General features: G+C 50.7%; 1 long non-coding RNA gene across 1 annotated transcript; it reads right to left on the reverse strand.

Moving 5' to 3' along the window:
* Nucleotides 1-5,249: 5,249 nt before the first annotated feature.
* LOC130679926 (uncharacterized) lies at nucleotides 5,250-13,149 on the reverse strand. Its single transcript, XR_008992921.1, has 2 exons — nucleotides 12,906-13,149; nucleotides 5,250-5,515 (listed from the first exon to the last, which is right to left on the reverse strand). It is a non-coding gene; the product is annotated as an uncharacterized LOC130679926 (long non-coding RNA).
* Between the last annotated feature and the right edge of the window lie 7,119 nt (nucleotides 13,150-20,268).

Raw genomic sequence — 20,268 nt, forward strand, 5'->3', positions numbered from 1 at the left:
CTCCCAGTACTCAGGCTGTAAGCGATAAGAGAATCGTTTCGTGAGGGTAAACTCGTGGATTATACTTCTCTGTATATTGCTTGGCCAATGCTTGGCCAATGCTTTGCCTAAACGTAGGAAATGATCACTCTGTGCTGTCTGGCTGAGCAGGTCTTCAGCCCAGAACACTTTTAGTAAGTGAGTTAGAAGGTGAGACCGATTCTTCTGGAGGGCGTGCATGTCCAAGTCCTCACCACACACTTGGATAAACTATAAGCGGCTACACTCCCATTACTTCTTTTCAGCCTGATGCTCTCAGAAGAATGGCCAGGCTTTTAGAGCTGCTCCTACTCTCGCTTTGTGGTTCTGGGTCGGTCCTCTCTGAACACCCCGGGCCCCAAGAAGGCGCGCTTTCTGCTTTCTTTCCTGTGTCTTCAAGGCAAGAAGTCCTGAAGAGCTCTGGGCTGCGGGGCGCCTGGATCCCCGAGCTGGCAGACCCCTCCCTGATTCCAGGCTCCTTGCTTCTGGGCACGGATCCTCACCTCCTTTGAAATCCCCGTGGGTAAGATGGTGAAACACAGCCTGAGTACATCCACAGCCCCAGGGCTCAGCAGCCAGCCGAGCAGCTGCACCTAACCGGTGCCTCGTGAGCAGATGGGTGGTGACTGAAAGGGCTCCCCAGGGGAGGGCCAGCTGCCCCTGGTGCCTCCATGTTCTGTATTTGTGTCTGTAACACCTGGATTTGAACATGTCCTGGGCATAGAAAAGCCTCAGAGCTAAGAATTTAGGCTGGCGCCAGTTGTCCTGGGGATAAATTAGTTAACTTCTCTGTGCCTCAGTTTACTCATCTACGTCACAGGGGTCGTGATAGTTTCCACTTCAGAATTATTGAGTGTATTAAGACTCATAAAGCCCTTATGATGTACTGTTCAGCTGTTAGCTGTGGTCACTACAGGTGTCTGGATTGTGCTGAAAGAATGTGGAGACCATGGTTGGTCATGCCTGGAAGTAACCACATGCCTTCCACTTACAGTCTAGACTCCCGGGGCCACACCTACCTTCTGAAGAGGCTGGAAGGGCAGTGTGGCCAGAAAAAGGGGTGCATTTGGTGACTAGCCAGCGACCTCTGTTGCTCTGCACCATGTGAGAGGGTCCACTGAAGACATGCAGCTTGAGAAGTCGTGGGAGACCCAAGATAGACCTTCAAACACTGGAAGGGTCTTCTTTCTTGTGAAAGGAGGGGTCATCGTTGATTCATGTCATACTAAGGGGTAGAAGGTATAAACTGTGGATGGATAGAAGGTCTAGGGATGCGGGTAGGGTGAACAACCACCCCACTTTGCCTGGACTATCTGGTTTTAGCCCAAAGCTCAGGGTTTCCAAGGCCCACATGAGTTGGTCACCCTACTGTGGGCCAGCTTTGGGTTGTTGCAGGCATGTCTATCCTAGGAGTTCTCTCAGAAGACACTCCTTCCGCACAGACACCCCACTCTTTCAAAAATGAGTTATAATGTGGTTGGCCTTGAGTTCATGCTAATGAACCAATAATATGTGTTAAAAAAGGCATCTTTAAACAAAAATACACATAAAATAAGGTTGTGTATTGATTGATTGATGAAAGTGAAGTGGCCAGAGGTTTGCAGAAACCTAACTCGGATGTCCCCAGAAGTAATGGGGAAGTATTTGCTAATTCAGAGCTCGTGGTGACTTTGTAGAATGTAACTACCAAAAATAACAAGAATTGACTGTATATCCATACAATGGAATATTTTTTTCTGACCATGAAAAGAAATGAAGTGCTGATATATGTTGTAACGTGGATGAACCTTGCAAACATTGTGCTAAGTGAAAGAAGCCAGTACAAAGACCACATATTATGAGATTCAATTTTATGAAATGTCCAGAATAAGGAAATCTCTAGAAATGGAAAGATTAGTGGTTGCTTAGGCCTGGAGGTGGGAGGGGAGATGCAGAATAGAGAACTGATAGCTAAAGGGTATAGGGCGTCTTTTTGGGTGTTGAAAATTGTCTACAATTGATTCTGATGATAGTTGTGCAGATCTATGTATATGCTAAAAACACTGAGTTTGTGGAGTTTAAATGAGCAAATTGTATGGTATGTGAGTTACACCTCAATAAAGCCTGACAGCTGCTGCCCTTCACAGGTAGGCTCAGCTCCCACCCTGGCACCTCCTGAGCTTACCTCCTTCCAGAATACTGGTGAATTGAATTCTCTCATGGCATAGCAGACTTTCCAGCAGGGGTGCTAAACACAGCCTGGGTGCTCCAGGAGAAAGCAATTCTGCTTCTCAACTTGTTTAAGCACAGTTTGGGAGATCCTTTCATGGAAATGTTAGAGCAGGAATCCGAGCAGCCCTTGGCAGTGATTCTAGATGTCACGAGAGCTGTAACATCTCTTCCAACCCAAGAGCCTTGCAATAGTCAGGAGTGCTTTTGCCCATGAGTAACAAAATACCTGACAATCATAGCTGAGCAATGCAAGAGGTGGTTACCCCCCAGAGCCTGAGGTCTGGAGGTCAGCAGGTCCAGGATGGGTGCAGGGGCTGGAGGGCTTCCTAGGGCCCCACTCTGCCATCCTCAGCACATGGCTGTCCTACGCCTGCCACCTCAGGGCCACAGGACACCACTGAGCCATAAGCATTACCTCAACACACAAAAGTGTTCTTTGAGGCAGGAAGGAGGCAAAGGTGCAGAAAGGCTTTTTACGTAATTCACTTTATTATTTTTTTTAGCTGAAAAAAGTCTGTCCTGACTTTTTCAGCAGATTTGCTCTGTGTCTCATTGGCCACAACTGGGTCATATACCCAGTGCAAGAGCAATTGTGGACTTGCAGCGATTTGCTTAGACTGGGCAAAGTGCACCTTGTGAGGCTGCCATTGTGGCTGCCCTATCCCTTTGCCAAATCTAGCTGCCACTGGCAGGGTGAAACGGGAAAAGCCGGGAATGGCTGCTGGGTGGGCCAGGAACAGTATGGGGTGAGCGTGATGGAAGGTGCAAGGAGAAAGACAGCTTTCTCATGCAGGTACACTATTCTGACATTTTGAGAACCACTAGAACAGAAATACTTGAATACTTGCAATTATGAGCTCTAAATCTAACTAAGGTCCACCCGTGGGACCAGTGGCTGTGACTCCCAAAGACCCATGGCTTAAGACCTCAGAACCCTCATCTGGATGGTGGCCGGAAGGACACAGCCTGCCTGAAGAACTCCAGGGCAGGCCTGCTGCCTCTCCATGTAACATTTCCTGGCTGGAGAAGGTGGAGCTCCATTGTTCTACTGGGTAGAAATCCCACGGTCACCTTCTGGCGTGTGTGTGCCCCTTAGCAGTCCCTGATTCTTCGGATGTGAAACGCACTTTGACGGTGACTCGGCTGAGTGATGGCTCATATCTGGAGATGAGATGTGTCTGTGGTGAGCTGTCGGATGCCTTCCGCATGTGTGCATTGTGGACGCACACCCTAAATGTGCCCACCATGTCTTGTGAATACAGCAAAACAGCTGCAACCTTCTAAAAATAATTGGTTTCTGGATCATTTGCATTTTTTATAGTTTGCCAACAAAAGATAGGGAGGGGGAGGAATTTATCAGTGTTTGAAGAAATTCTCCAAAAGCAGCAGCAAGCATTTTCAGCGAGACACAGAGATGCTCATCTAAATATGACACCACGTCGCTTCCCTAGCTGCCTCTCCCAGGCAAGCCCCTCCGAGGGGAGAACTGACATGCAGCTCTGAAAGTAGACAGCTGCAGTGGATGCCCAGAAACCGCCTGGGGCTTACATTATTTTATTCGGGGTCTGCATTATGGTTTGGTAATGGCCATTTTCAGAAAACAGCCAAGGCAATTTCAGGATTTGCTCTCACAATAGGCACACTAAAAATAAAGTCAGCATAAATAGATTAAGAAATTGACAGAATAACAAGGCATAAAGAATTAGAATGAGTGCACACCCTCCAGATGACAACACAGTGCATTGTGCAGGGCGATGGGGAGTGAGGGGGAGGGGAGACGGAGCTGCTGACTCGGTAGTTTCTGGGTGTCCTGACTGCAGGGAGAGCTCATTTCACAGGGACAGCTGGCGCGTCATCGAATCCCACCTTAGTGGCAGCAGAGGCGCTAAGCTAAGGAGGCAAAGCCACTTTTCTTGAAGTGTTCCTATATTTTTCATGGCTGACACCTCTTAAAAGGCAGATTGGAAGTTTTCCACAGCTGACCCCTAGCCACAAGTTCGGAGGATAGCAATGCAGCCCAGAAGGGGGTGAGTCAGAAAACGTGTTGTTGATTCCGTCATGACATTTGGGGAAAGTGAATCTCTGGAAAACTAGTGTGAGAAGGAAGAAAAAAAAAACCTACGTGCTAGAGACGTTCTGTGTCACCATAGATCAGTATATGCCAGCTTTGGGAGAGGGGTTTCCAAGCAGTCTTAATCAACTGGTTAATCGCAGAGCTGTGGCTGGGGCTCCTATCACCCACCTCCCCCGTGTGGCTGGGAGATGTCATGCATCCTCCCACATCCTAAGCTAGATGCCGGGGAGCCCAGAAAAACCCCAAACTCCTCATTGTCTCAGCCTTCACTGATTCTAAGACGTTAGCTGAATAGAATAGAGCAACAGATACTGCTTTATCGGAACATCATATGGAATTTTTTGAATACCGTTTCCCACCCCTCTGCTGCTAATAGGTGTTAGCTGAATAAAATGTTCTTAGCATAAGTCAGTTTGGGAAATTTGCATTCAGGCCTTCCTCTCAAAGTCTTTCATATGACAAGGTGCTTTGTGGATGTAACAGAAGGGATGAAGTAAGCAGGTTTCTCCATTAAAATGCCCTCTTTTAAAAATAGTTTTGTGGCACACTTTGGAAAAAGTCTATGGAAATATGTTTTGTTCACAAAACCACATTTTCAGACAGTGGAATGTCCTAAAGGCACGCCTCGTTCTTAAGAGAGAGGTGGCATCTTGAGGAGCACAGCCCTCTGCATTTCTGCTTGGCCAAGAGTAGTTTTCTCTGAAAAAGGAAATATTTGTATTGTTACTTTTTTCAGTTCAGTGCCCATTCAGTTGTTTACAGGGAATGAGGCTTAAAGACCAGGATGGAGGCCCTGAGCTCAGGCCTGGGGAAGGAGGCGGGGGCCGCACGGCCGGTGTGAACCTGGCCTGGTGGCAGACGCCTGGCTCTTGCGTTTCCATGCTGTGCCAGTATTTTGGCAGACATTCATTAGAGGTCAATAAAAGTTAAATAAATGAAATGGGGCACCACTGAGGAGACATTTAATCATTTCATTAAGCATACTGTTGTGTCCAGGTGCTTTGCCAAGTGTTAAGCCTGTTACGGCTTCATCTGACCCCTAACTGCTGGGAAAGAAAGTGAGAGATTCTTCTGATGTTCCGGCGGGTGCAGCCCTCCCCAGGCAGCTGCAGGAGAGGCTGCCAAGATGGGCTGTCGGAGGAGTTAGCCGTCCATGTTCCCGAAAGACAGATGGAGTCCTCTAATCAAACTTTCTCTTGAAGTTTCTCCAGCCTGATTGGAAAAAAGAGAAAGTGGGGACTAGAGGTGGGGTACTCAGCTGTGGGTGGGAGGAATGTGGGGGGACTCTGGGTCCCCTAGCTAGGCCAGGGTTGCCAAGCCTCTTGGGCATCTGGAGCTATGGTCCAGAGTGGGGAACGTGCTTTTGCATTGTAGGCTTCCTGGGAAATGTGGTATGGGGGACCCCTGTCTCCAGCCTCTGGGAAACCTGTGCATTCATCTGTAGCCAAGCCCCACCAGGGAAAGTCTCAGGGGGCTTCAGGAGTGTAGAAGAGCAGTATATGCTGGCTGTGGGGGCACCCGACAGTGAGCAGGGCCATGCAGAGAGAGGGCCGTCTGGGTGTCCCTGGAGCAGAGAGATTCAATAGAGGATTATACCAGCAAAAGTGAGACACTCTCCAAAATAGACCCACATGTAGACGGACAATCGATTTTCAATGAAGGTGCAAAGGCAATTCAATGGGGGAAGGATAACCCTTCCAATAAATGATGCTGGAACAACTGATACCCAAATGCAAAAATAAACCTCACGCCAGATACAAAAATTAACTCCAGATGGATCATGGACCTCGATGTAAAACCTGCATTTGTACACTTCTAGAAGAAAACAGAGAAAAAAATTAGTGACCTTGGTTTAGGCAAAGATTCTGTAGCAACACCACCAAATATTTAACCAGTAAAAGAAAAATAAAAGAGAAGTTGGGTTTCCTCAAGATTAAAAATTTCTGCTCTTTGGAAGAAGATGTTAAGAATGAAAAGATATGCCATAGACTGGGAGAAGATATTTGCAAAATACCTGTCTGATAAAGGACTTGTACCCAGAATATATATATTTTTTAAACTCTCAAAACTCAATTGAAAAGAAAATAAACAGCAAAATTGAAAACTAGACAGGAGATTTGAACAATTTGCCAGACTGTAGATAATGACAAAGAAGATATATGGATGGCAAGTAATCACATGAAAAGATGCTGAAAAAAAGTTCATTAACAGAGAAATGCAAAGTAGAACCACAGTGAGATGTGACTACACTCCCATTAGAAGGGCTAAATTTAAAAGACTGACCATACCAAGTTCTGGAAAGGATGCAGAGCAAAGGGAATCTCAAATCTGAGTCAGAAATAATTTGTTTCTTTCTAGAAAAACTTATTTCAGAAGAGTGCAATACATAAAATAATGATTAATTTTATGTCAGGAACCGAAAACTCAGGAAGATGACTTTTCCCCCCAGATACACGGCTGGCACTTTTCTAGCAGTAGAAACACTCTACAGAAATTTGGTTAAAAAGCAAACCTTGCAAAGCTTGGAAGCATAAACAGTATCCTTAGGAAGAAAAATGGGATTTGGCAGTGAATCTTTTTTTGGGTGTAAGTTCTCTTTCTTTACTACCCTCCACCAGAAAGGAAAAAGTTAAATATAGATTGTTCGGATACTTCCAGACTTGTGCAAATAGACATTAAGGAGATTGTCAAAAGTTGCAAAAATGGTAAAATATAATTAAAATGTTGTTCATCAATCACTTAGTATTTGCCAGGTTCTTTTGGAAAGGTTTTATAAGTGATAATGTGATTCAATCTCTGAAGGAAGGTACAATTAGCCAGACTTAATGATCGAACTGGCCTTCAAAGAGGTTAAATGACTTGCCTAAGGTTGCACACCTAGTAAGGGGCAGAGGCAGGACTGAAATCCAGGTTTGTCCGGTATCAGTATTTGTCTCCTCCCTTCTGTTTACCGCCTCCACCACCAGATTGGTCTCCTAGATGTGTATAGGCAGCCCTCTTTGTATGGGTGTGTGACCTGCCTCTGTCCATTTTGTCTTTCACTCTGCGTTTGCGTAATGCTAAGAGATGTGTGTTTAGCATTTGCTCTGTCGTTTCAGACGGCTACCTTGGCCTCCCCCCACTCTACCAGCAGTCCATAAATACCTCCCAGACCAGATTACAGGTGCAGTGCCGTCCTCCCTCTGGCCTGTCTCTTCTTCAGCAGTCTGGCCTATGTCACTGACCCTGATAGAAACCTGGAACACTGTCAGTGACAATTCCAGACTTGGACGAGGAAAGCAGCCTGGCCTCAACCCCCTCAAGGCCCAAGTGTGGTGTGAGATCACCTCAGAAAACCTCTAGACCTTCCAGTATTGGGGGTACTTCATAACTTCTCTGATCAGCTGTGCAAATGAGGCCATGTTAACAAAAGGCATTGTTCCTGTGAGTGGCAGGCAACGCACTTGGCAAGAATAAAGACTTGGAACAGGCCAGTGATTATTTTTAATTGGATGGGCCTCGTGGCTGTAACAAAAATCAGCGTATTTCTGATGTGGCTGCAGATGTGCTGATCTGTCTTGGCCCTAGATGTGTATGGTCCTGTCCCCGGGAGGCAGAAGGATGTTGAGGTTGGGGAGGAGCCCCCAGGCCTTTGGGGCCTGGGGAGCAGATGCCCCAGGCTCTCCAACCTGCTCAGAGAAGTCCAGCTATAGGCTGGGTCTGGAAGATGTAAGTGGGCCTGGCACCCATGGGGCAGAGGGTGCTGCACAGAGGGGCTGGCTTGCGCTCACTGGCCCTCAGCTTGGAGGACCTGACGTTTCACGGGAAGTGCAGACCCCTGCTGAGAACCTGCTACTTCCTCAGGGGTCCAGAGCCCACATCGGAGATGGCGGATCCCACGCACCACAGGGCCGAGCAGGGGCCCTTTGAACACTTTAGTTCTGTCTGGAATCACCATTGTGAGATAGTAAAATTGAAAAAAACGAAACCCACGCATCACCTGCTGGATGTTGATGAAAAGTATCTTTTCCTTGATGGCAGCTGCCCAGGGTCAATGGGGAGATGGGATTGTTGATTGTTTATGTTTGGTTTTGCGTTTTGTTTTTTGTGGCGGGAGAGGGGGATTTCTGTAAGCAACGTGAGGTGAGCATTCTCATGGAGCATTCTCAACAGGAGGTGGAGCCTTTAAGGGTTTTTTCCAATTTAACCCAAAATGATGCCCCGAGGAGAGGAAAGCAACTGGGCGCTCACTCTGTTCGAGAATCCCTGAACCTGGCTGACACATTTTTCTCAAGGAAGACACTGTGTTGGCATCTTTTGATGTGCGATAGTTTCTAGGCAGAGCGACCCCTGTCTGTGAGCCTGTAGGGAACCCGGGGCCTGGAGAGCCGCCAACACTCCCAGGAGGGGACTGGAGCAGCAGGCGATACCCCCAGGTCTCCAGGGCTCACAGGTGGGAAGTGCTTTGCACAGAGAGCTTCAGTGAAAGGGCAGCCGCTGTGGCAAATGATGTATCTTTTGAGGATTTTGGAGCAGCCTTACTGGAAAGAAAAGAGGCATCCCCTATGGCATCTGGGGGCTTGCTACAATCCCTGTGAATTGTGCCAAGCTGCCACTCTACTTTTCCTAACAGAAAAAGGCCCTGTTTCACAGTTGATAATGTAATTTAAAATATTCAATAATTTAAAATTGTTGAGCCCAATGACAGCTTCTAACCTTTATCTCAGTTGGATGTTTAACACACTCACCCATACACACTCTGAAGAAGAGATCTCAGAATTCAGCTACCCTCCATCCCCCCCTGAGCCTGGTTCTCTGGAAGATACCTTGACATTACTTTATGCACCCATGGAAGCTTTGCCTATAAGCTGGGGTGCATTTCCTAAAAAGCCTCTGACTTTCACAGCCACATAAGCTATTTCTCTCTCAAGGTATTCCTTTTGTGTAGAAATTTATCATATTTTTTTCCCAGTCCAGAAGCAAATTATTTTTTTTTAAATTGAAGAAAATCCTTTAAGCTGTTTAGGATTTATTCAAGCATGTAAAAGGGTATTTTCCACCCATAGTTCAGATGCATAGTATGTTCTTAGATAGCCCAAATAATTTGAATTTAAAACTTTGAATTGGGTCTCTTTATGTACCATCTTAAAAAGGTGCCATTTATGAAGAAAAATGTGGTCATGAAATAAAGGATAAGGGGAGTAGGTGATCCTGGTGGTTACAGTAATAGATTGAAACTCATAAATCTTAGTTTCTATTCTTGGCTCTGGAAAGAATTTATGTGTTCACTGCATTTGGCACATGGAGGCAACAGGGAGATAGACTCAAGAACTTGGATATGAAGGAAATAAGATCTTCCTGTAAAAGTTAAATTATGAAATCTATACATAAGAGACCAGAGAAAACACGTGCAAAACTACCTTAAAAAAACCCAATTTGCAAGTCAGATGGGGGTCAGCCAGGATTGTGCAGGAGCATCTCCAAAGCAGCTGCTGGTGCTCACATCCAAGGGGAAGGAGAAGAGGGGGCAGGGGGAGGTGGGCATGGTGGGTACCTCTGGGCCAAGCACTGGACCATTCAGTTTTGTGGGAAGGAGCAGAGTGTCCCTGGCTGACTGGGTTTCAAATCCCTGCTCTGCCATTTATTAGTTTATGAACTTGAGCAAATTATGTAACTTTTCTGAGCCATAACAGCCTTTTTTGGGAAAATGGAGATAACATTCTTACCCTACAGGGTTGAAGAAGGGTAAGATGAAAAAATGCATATAAATCAGTCAGCAAGGTGGTGATGGTAATGACTGTGGGGGTGGTAACCGTGGTGGCAATGGTGGTGGTGCTCATAGTAATGGTTGAAGTGATAATGCGTGGTGGTGATGGTCATGGTCATGGTGGAAGTGGTTATGGTGGTGGTGGTCACGGTCATGGTGGAAGTGGTTATGGTGCTGATGGTCATAGTCATGGTGGTGGTGGTTATGGTGGTGGTGATCACAGTCATGGTGGTGGTGGCTATGGTGGGGTTGCAGTCATGGTGGAAGTGGTTACAGTGGTGAAGGTCATAGTCATGGTGGTGGTGATGGCAGTAATGGTGAGCCTGTCCTCAGTGCAGAGATGGCTAGGCCAGTCTGGCAGAACCTGATGTCATTATTAATGTCCACTTACCAAAGATACCAGGAACACATAGGTAGTTGAACAAAGTTGGGTTCTTAGTATTTGTCGCCACAGGGAAACTGCATACCATGGAGAACTTTGGGTTGTCTCTGTAGAGGGATGGGGGGAACCTGTTATAGGATTTCAGCCTGTGGTAGATGATGCTGGGGGCTGCTGCTCTGGATTGGGTATCAGAACACTCATATTAGGTATGATTGGGCATCACTGATTTTTTTTCTGGGAGGTGGAGGAAGGGAGTAAGGCTAAGGCTGTAACTGGCAAAAAGATGACCGTCATTCACATTAGGTGGATGGATGGACATGTTGTCATCTTGTGGTTTAAATAGTGCACTTGCTGTTTGTTTTCTTTTGTTTTTGTATCCAGACAGGACTGTGGAGGGGCCTTGTTCTTGCCTCTCTCCATCCCAGGCACAGAGTGGCCTTGTTCGATGTTGGTGTTCAGGGAAATTGTGTTTGTTCAACAACAGGGCACTGTGGCCTGACTTCGTGTGCCAGGCCGGCTCCCAGCTGACAGCTGCCCAGGCCTGCTTTTGTGTTTCTCACTATCAAGCCCCAGAAACCGTGCTCCAGTTCATTGCTCACCAAGTACTTCTTTGGTTATAATTGGGCTTCCCACATATGGGGTCTGCAGGGGACAATTGTGGACATACAGATCTGAGTATTTCAGATCCCCGTGGTGATATTAATGTCGAACCATGTGAAATTGCCAGTTTTGTGGGTCAAAAGCATTCAAATATCGACAATTTCACACAGTTGAGCCTAACTACTTCTCGCTGTAGGTTAATAAATTGTCATTCTGGAGCCCATAAATGTCTCCTGTGAGCCCCCATGAGAGGAAGGACTCTGGCTTTGGGTGTGAATGATTTAGGGTTTCTGATCCTCTAAGAAAGAGAGTTTAACCTTATATCACACTCAAAATGATCAAGGTCAAACTTAAGGCTCTTGGGAGAATGTCAGATTTCCCCCATGGCACCTTCTTTAATTTTTCAGGGGGAATCTTCCTCCATATAAACTCCTGCCATGTTGGTAAGTCCATTAACTCACCAACTTGCAAAATGACTGAATTATGGCTTTGCCCAGGCTTAGGCACTGCCCACTCTTCTCAGGTGGAAGGCGTTGGGGCTGATGTGGTAGACACAGGAAGGGGAAGCAAAGGAGAAAAGTCAAGACACTACTAACCACCTAGGGTTGGTGATTGAGAATAAACATTTAACTTGGAAGTGGCTGGGGTGCAGACAAGGAACCCACTCTGGGCAACATAAGCTGCCCAGATGCAAACCACATGCCCAGCATCACAGGTTCCTGTTATGTGTTCCCGAGTCCAAGTGCAACCTCAATAAAATGCTAGTGGCGCTTGATGCTTTAACCGATGCTTTTACCTGACAGGAGCCATAGTGCACCTGAGTGGAGTAACGAATTCAGGCTACAAAACCACCTTCACTTTGAATGGAGCTATCATATGAGCACTTGCTGAGGTCAAGAGAAGGAAAGAGGATGCTGAGTTTTTCCAGCATTCTGCGGGGCTGGACTGTCCCCACTGGTTTGGGCACTTCTGGACAGAACCCATTATGCCCAGTGATAGGTGCAGCTGCTGAAAGACCCTGGCGAGATCATGGAGCTTTCTGAGTTTGGGGAAGAGGATGAGGGTATCAGTCTTTGCCGCTGCTGTTACTAATTACCACAACCATGGTGGCTTAAAACAACAGAAATGTACTGTCATGGTGTGGGGGCCCAGGTCCGAATCAAGGCTGGGGCCCGGGGCCTCCACTCCAAGCCACTCCTCCAGCTTCGGGCGGCTGCTGGTGATCCTTGGTGTCCCTTGGCTTGTTCCCATGACCTCCTCTCTGCCCCCATTGTCACATTGCCTGCTCCTGTCCTCTGTGTCTTCACCTCTTCTGTCTCAAAGCTCCCTCTGCCTGTCTCCTATAAGGACACTTGTCTTTGGATTTGGAGCCCACCCAGGTAGTTCAGGGTAATCGCCTCCTCTCAAGAGCCTTAACTTTATATCTGTAATGACTCTTTCCAGATGAGGAAGCACTCAAAGGCTCCATACAGTGGGATGTACGTACATCTTTTGGGGACCACCATTCAGGGCACTCCAGGGAGCCTGGGGGAGCCTGGCCCAGCGTGCTCCTGTCTGGCTGCTCTGGCCCTTCATGAGTGGCCAATGAATGTCTCTCAGCTGGGCAGGTCCTTCATCAACACTGCAGCCTTCCCCCACGGCAGGTATCTTCGTCCCCACCCCACACGGGAAGCAGTGCCTCCCGGAAGCGGGTGGGCCCTGTGGAACTGCCCCACTGCGGCCTCTACCCCCATCAACACTGCCCGTGATCACCTTTTGAAACCTGGCTGGCTGGCTTTCCTCTGTCCTGCTGTCTTCCTCTAGCATTGACCCTACAGGGGGCCTGGAGATGGGGAGTGGGGGGTCCCACAGCCTAGAGAGGCAGACAGACCCACCTCCTCCCCTTTCCCCGGAGTCATGAGCGACCTTCCACTCCTTCCTGCTGCAGTGTGGCTCCCAGGCGAGGAGGCCCCAGGGCACCCGAAGCTCTTTCCACCTTCCCGACACAGATGTGTGCGGAGGATGCTCCTCGGCCTCCGGAAAGGCTCCTGATTCCCTCGGCAGTGACTAAGCACCTTCCAGTCACTGCTCCAGCCATTAATTTAAGTGCTGGCGTGGCCTGTAAGTCCTGTTCTCCTGCAGCGCCACGGCTGTCCACACAGCCATTGATTTAAGAGACAATATCACTTGCTTCCAAGTTTATGAGGCAATAAACAGCCCCCGCATATTGATGAATGCTGAGGTGTTTGCTCAGCACATTTGCTGTGTGCATTTATTACCAGGGCTGTGCTTTTAAAGCAAATGAAACTGCAACTATTTTCATTTCCTTTGGTAGGGCTGGCCCCTCCCCCAGCAGCTCTTAATCTGTTTGATCCCTGTTCCCTCTTCCCTTGGGGGCTGGGGTGCAGTCACGTGATGAACGGGACACCTGACAACTGGCCCCACCCTGCCCTTGGATCTTGGGGAGCCTCACAGGGTCCTGACGCACTGCTGGGAGAGCTTGGAACAGTGGGGGATGAAGAGCGTCATTTTTCTGAAGGCCCCACCCTGAGCCTTCTCTCCCGCCTTGTGTCTTCCTCCCTGGAGAACAGCACACACGATAATAGAACCGAGCACCCGCCAGCATCCACTCCCCCTGTGACATAACACACCAAATAAAATTCCTTTTCATCTTGAGCAGCTGGAATGCTACAAGGCTGGGCTGCTAGTCCATAAAGATGAATCTTCAGAGCATTTACTAGCTGGAATGTCCCATGAATCCAAACTGGTTTATGTATAAAATATCAGGAAGTTTTGGAGGAGATGGTGAGGTCGGGTGGGGAGCAGGCTGGAGAGATTGATCGCAAACTTTGTGCCAACTGAGCAGTTCCGTGCACGCCAAACAGTGAGAACAACACTTGAAAAATGTACTCGATTATCCAGAACACAACACTGATTTATAGGCATGGTAACCCCCATCTTGCCATCCATTTCCCTAATAAAGATTAGGGTGACAACGGACCTTTGCTGGGATTTTCCAGCTCATTCCGCACCCCCAGTAGCCCCTAAATCCACGATGGATCGCTTGGTAAAATAAGCGTTAGATTCTGATGTGGGGGCGGGGTTGGAGATATGAAGCACTTCTGAGTTTGGAATGAAGAGTAACTGGATAAGAGATTAGTTTTAAAGATCTGATAATATTGATTGCTTAAAGTCAGAGTTTTCTAGCGAGGGAGAGGAGGCAAGTTTTCAGGAGATCTTGGGCTGTGTTTAGAATCTGAGCTGTGTGTTTGGAACCAGTGGGTCACCTCCAGAGGCATCTTACATGGGAGCTGCCAGTGGTCCTCCTGGACAGAGCTGTGGCAACAAGCACGTGGCATTTGGGGCCACCTGAGTTGGAAATGTCAGGAACAGAGTCTGCCTTGAGAAGATGGCATGTACCCTCATCCCTCGCACTGGTCATTTGTCTATTCAGTGGACATTAGTCAACACCCCCTATGTACAAAGCACAGTGCACGTGGGAGATGCTAAATATGGGGCGCCCCTCTGCCAGGGGCTTTGTGAGACATTTGAGGGAGTGAATCAGGGGCCCTGCTCTCCCAGCTGGAAGGGGAGCACAGGAACCAGATGAATGAATAAGTATGAAGCAAGTACTCAAACCAAATAAACAAAAACCGGCATCTTGTCAGGTTGGAGGTAAGGGAGAGGAACCAAGAACTCCTAGGGAAGGGGGAGAAGCACTCAGGGCGACTTTTCTTTCTGTGCAGAGGGCTCCAGGGACACACCAGAGAGGGGCAGCTGTCCGGGTGGACAGGGTCCATCTACAGGGCCAGCCCACCAATATTTTCTGCCTCTCTGGAAGAACCATGACCCCTAAAATCTATCTTCCACAAACCCTCTCTTCCAGGGAAATCTTATTGGCAAGTTTATTGTCCTAAGAAACAGTTTAGGGAATTTTTATCTTTCCTTGCATTTCTTGCACATGCCAATGCTAAGACTGTCCAAGGATGGCTTGGAGACTCTAGGACCTCTCTAGCTGTGCCCTATGCCCAGGAAGGCAGGAGAATCTACCTCTCTGCACATCCTCTTCATCGACGGATGGGTCTTTCAGGCCTGCGAAGAGGGGATGCTCTTGGGGTGGGAGGTGGCAGTCCTGCCACCCCACAGGACTTTCAGTAGCTGCGTAGGTGAGGGCTCCTTATCCATGAAGCTGACCATGGGACAGGGACAAGATTCCTGCCCTTGGGAGTGACCAGCAGTGTAAGGTGATGAGATGAAATGTGCTACTGTGCTGTGCATGGAAACTCAGGGCACAGACAACAGGGACAGTCACCGGAAGGATTGGGGGGTGACACCGAGACCTGGTTATTGAGAGAGAGCTTGAGAGGTGACTGCCATCATCACTGTCTGCACCATCGCCACCACCTCCACCACCACCACTGTCACCATCACTGTCACACCATTACCGTCCAGATGGTGTGGGCCAGGCCCCCGGCTAAGGGATTCACATGTATCTAGATAAATTCTTACCAGAACTTAGTGACTGAGGGACCACAATGACCCCATTTATAGATGAGGGCACTGATGATTAAGGATGTCACCCAAATAATAAGTGGACGAGCAGGGATTCAAGCCCATGCACCCTGACTTGAAAGCCTTGGTTCACCATATACCAGGCCTCCCCTCCTAGGACTGGGCCCCTGGGTGCTACTGGTTCCTTAAAGGTAAGAAACATGTAGTAAGAATGGAGAAGTGATCGCTGCATGGCGCAGCCCCCGCCCCCGCCCGGGATTGCTCGCCCATGGCCCTTCAGAAGCCAGACATGGCCATGTCACTGCCCTGGTCCGGGAGGCGCAGGAAGGGCTCGGGGGCGTGTCCCTTCTCTGCCGCAGACCCGCCCTGGGGCCAGGGGCAGGGAGCTCCTGCTGCCTCCCCCTGACGTGTCCTTCCTCTCTTCTTCCCGCTGTCTACCTGAAAATGCTACTTATGCTTTTTTTTAAAAACTACCCACACAAGACAAACTCCAATCCATCTTGCCAAAGACATTTTCTCTTAGATTTAAAACCCTGTGTAATTTAAGAGATATGTAATTCATGTGTCTGTATTTAAACCATCAAAGTGCTTTTCAAAGAGCTATTTGAAATCTTTGGAGCTTTATGAACCTTTAAAGTTCTTTCTTTGAAACATGGGACCCACACACTGCCAAGGATAAAGATAGTCAAATACCAAAGGCTAGGGGTGGGTTTGAGACCAAATCCATGACATTTCACTTTACAGAACTGTATTTCTCATCTTTAACATCTACTTCCAATTACGATCGCGGGCCGCTGTGGAATCTCACACCTTTGCGTGCCCCTCGCCGGCCCCTCCGGGAGGCGCCCCGCACCCGCGCCCGTCGGTGTTCCTCGGCCCGCACGAGGCGGAGGGGCGGCCCGGGGCCCCGCGCCCCAGCGCCCACCACCAGGTAGGGGGGCCGAGCCGGGCACAGGGGCGCGTTTCCGAGGCGCCGCAAAGCGCCAAGGCGAGGGCAGGAGTTCGCACACGCGTCGCCAGGTTTCCAGCCCGGGGCCTGGCTCAAACCGCGGCTGGGCGCTCGGCCTCCGGCGCCCCATCTGCGTGCCCTGAAGCGCTCCACCCGCACCCCTAGGGCGCAAGTGGCGCCTGGGCTCGCTGAGGCCAGGGACCCCGGCCGGGCGGCATCCCCCTCGGCTCGGGCCCCGCAGCTACACCCGGAGGGCCGGGAGGGGCTCGGCGTGCGCTCGGGCCGGAGGCCGGCCGTGGGTGAGCCCGCGTTCGCGTTCCTCGCGCCCGCGGGCCCACCCTCCTCCCCTCCCGGCAGCCGCGGGAGCCGCGCGCGGGCTCAGGGAGGCGCCCCGGCGGGGACGAGCCCGCGCGCCCTCGCGCTTCTTCGCTCCCTCCGCCCGCCTCACTGCGGCGACTCGCGGCGCGCTCTGCCCTCCCGCCGAGTCGGGGGGCCGACAGCCACGCCCGAGCCCAGACCCCCAAGGGGGCACGGGGATTGGGGCCGCGACCTGCGGCTGCCACCCCAAGCCCACCGACCGCAGCAACTCTAAAGACGTGCCCAGACCCCCTCTCGGACCCCGACCCGGACCCGGGACCCCGCCCGCCCCTGCGGCCCCAAGAGCCGGCCGGACCCCGTTCCAGCTCCAGCTCCAGCTCTCCCGGCGCTCCCGGGGTCTTGCCTTCTCCTCCCTCCCCAGTCAGCTATTGGGAAGCCCCCACCGCCGGCTTTTGTGCCCCTGGCTCGGGGTGTTGCACTCCCTCTCCCCACTTCTGCCCTGCTCAGGAACGGCCTGTAACCCCCCCACCCCTGGGGGCGACCAGCTGTCCAGGGTTAGTGATGATCTGCTGACCCTGTGCGCCTATGGCGGAGGAGGGCAGCAGTCTGGCTGCGCGGGGTGGCCCCTTCCTGCAGCCGCCTGTTCAGTACACCCCAGTTCTGCTCCCGGGATCTACCCAGAGCCATCAGCTAAGAGAGTTCCAAGTGCTAAAGAATGTTTTTAAAAAAATTGCTGTGTTTGAGTAGTGGCTAAAGATTTTAATTCCTGGGGCTTTGGTTTTCTTCAAGAGCAATAAAGAAAGCCAGAGGTGATGTGACCGGGTTAAAATCGCCAGGGAAGAGGGTACCTGGGCCATGTCCACCTCCTCCCTCCTTCCCTGCACACCTGGTGTGCTTTTGCCTCTGGGTCTGCTTCCCCCCAGGCCTCAGCAACCCGAGGACTTCCAGGTCCCCAGGCCCAGGCCTGAGTCCTCTTAGCGTCCTTTGCTGGTGACTTCAGCCCGGGACTTGACTGTACTCCCAACAGGGAAGTCCTCTTGTTGAAAAGGAAGGAGGGCTTCTCCCCCTCACAGACACCCCCCAACTCCTAGCTTCCCGGCTGCCTGTAGTATCAGCACCCCCCGAGGCCCCCAGCATGTGTGCAGTCAGCCTGGACACAGCCGTCCGACCTATGCTGACACTTTTTCTCCCTTGCTCGTCTCCACACCAAGTTGAATCCGATCCCAGTCCTGCCAGTCCGTCCCCTCCTTGAAATGTCCCCCAAATCCACATAAGGTTCAATGAAGTTTGAGCGTGAAGGCTAAGAGCTAGAGGAAGAGCTTTCCAGGCAAGGGAACAGCATGTGCAAAGACAAGGGTCAGCGAGAGCACCCCACTTCGGGGGCCAGCGAGGGGTTTGGAGGCCCCCACTGGGGGCTCACCTGGCTGCCCGGTTTCGTCTCAGCGGTCTGGTTGCCAACATGTGCCTCTAGTCCTCTGCCCTGCAGAAACCTCTTCTCTCATTGGCCGCTAACCTCTGCAAGGGCCTCCGAGTCCCGTTCTATCTTCTGTCCCCCTCACCTCCTGGGCGCCGTGAGCTTCCCAAAGCGCTGACCAGGTGTGGTGCCCGTCCTGTGACTCAGCCCACAACCCTCTCAGCCTCTGAAGGCTGGGATCAGGCCCCTGCTTTTCACTACCGAAGGGACCAAACAACCTTTTCCACCTTGACCTCTCCTCGGAAACTCCGGACATGCGCAGGTTGCCGCCCCCAGTCCGCCACCACCCTCGTCGGAAACTCCCTCTGGCCCCTGCTCCTTGGAATCTGCGTTCATGGAGTCACGGCGCATTACGCAGAGTCGGAAGGCGGGATGATCTCCAGGCAGGAAGGGAAGGCTCTCGCGGCCCGTTAGCGGAGAGTATTTCTGTCAGTTGCATAAAAGAGCAGCAGTTCCACTAAACACACCAACTCTGCTGACCACACACCACAAGACCTCCTCCTGGAGCCGACCTGGGGAAAAGGCCTGGCTCGGCGCATGTTCTTAACTGGACTTGTGCGCAGACCTTCCATCGTAAAAGGCACGATACCTGACAGCTCAAGATCAAGGGATTCCCTGAGCCCAGAAGTCTTTTACTATGTGCCTGTTAATGCCCAATAAAATACAGAGATTTTGAGAGCAGCCGCCAGCCTTCCAGAAATGCAGAGGTTTGCCCCGGGACCTTGGGTCCTCGCATCACCATGGAAACGGGCTGCAACTGCGGGGAAGTAAGGCCAGGAGTTGATGGGATCCAAGTGCTCTGGGGAGGTGGCTCTGGCCAGGCTGAGCCCCGCTGTCTGTACCTGACTTGAATTGGTGCCTTTTTCCTCAGCCTGGGGTGAAGGCAGGGAAGTCTGTAAGTCCTACAGAGGTTTCTCTGGGGTCCCCCTGCGGTGGGAGGACTAGAGGCTCAAAGCAGCTTCTCTGGTTGGACCTGGCAGCCCACCCCCTGTGGCTGTGTGACACAGGCCTGTCCCCCGGGCCTGTGTCCTCAGGGAAGGTAGGAGCAATGACCCGGTGCCGGCCTGGGCCATCACATGCGTCAAGGAGATAGGGTGCTGTGCTGTGTGAATTATAAAGCATTGTACAAATATCGGTTATGATTATGGTACTTCGCTTCCCCAGGGACTGGAATATGAGTCAGTAACTTACAAAATAACCAGAATAATGATGAATGATTATGAAGTCCTTACGGCTCTGAGGAACTCCCATGAAGTATTTGATTCAGTCCTCACATCAGCCCTGAGAGGACAGATACCAAGAATATCTCCATTCACAGCAAGGAACAGGGTTCCAGGTCACCTGTCGGCCATCACAGACAGGGCCACCGCTTGGGGAGGGTCCGTCTTTCTGTAGCTTCATCCTGACACTGCGTTAGCATACACGCTTCTCCACTTCCCCAGGCAGAGGAACATGGGCTTTCCTGCTCCTCGGCCCTCAGTGGCCCAGGAGGGATTTCCTGCCAAGAGCAGAGGCCCAGCCGTGTCCCAGAGGGTCCTGCTCCACAGCCTAGAAACAAGGCCCTTTCCCAGGTGACTGAGGTGACACACGCGTGGACAAAGGGGTCTTTCTGGGGAGGTGGCCTGGTCACTGGGGTATCTTCTAGCGTAGAGCAATATTGTCACCAGTGAGCTGCTCCCACCCAAACCTCTGGAGTGCAGACTCCTGGGGTCCCACGCTGGGCTAGAAGCCCCCATGCTGGTTTTTGGTGTCCCTTTTAGTATACTGCCACCAGTGGGTTGGATGAGGGACGAGGCATATGCTGCATCAACTCCCCGGCCAGATCCAGCAGTGGAACCAAGTTGCTTTTCCCCACCGACCGCTCCTTGATCCTGGCTCCTGCCATGGTCCCGTCCTCTCCATGTGACCTCTGGCTACCTGGTCCTGGACACCCTCTGGGTGCCTGTCAAGGCTGCTCTGCATTTAGAGAGAGACGCCCCCTTCCTGAGCTCCAGCCAGGCCCCTG

The sequence above is a fragment of the Manis pentadactyla genome, chromosome 12 (genome assembly GCF_030020395.1).
Source record: "Manis pentadactyla isolate mManPen7 chromosome 12, mManPen7.hap1, whole genome shotgun sequence".
Classification (NCBI taxonomy): domain Eukaryota; kingdom Metazoa; phylum Chordata; class Mammalia; order Pholidota; family Manidae; genus Manis; species Manis pentadactyla.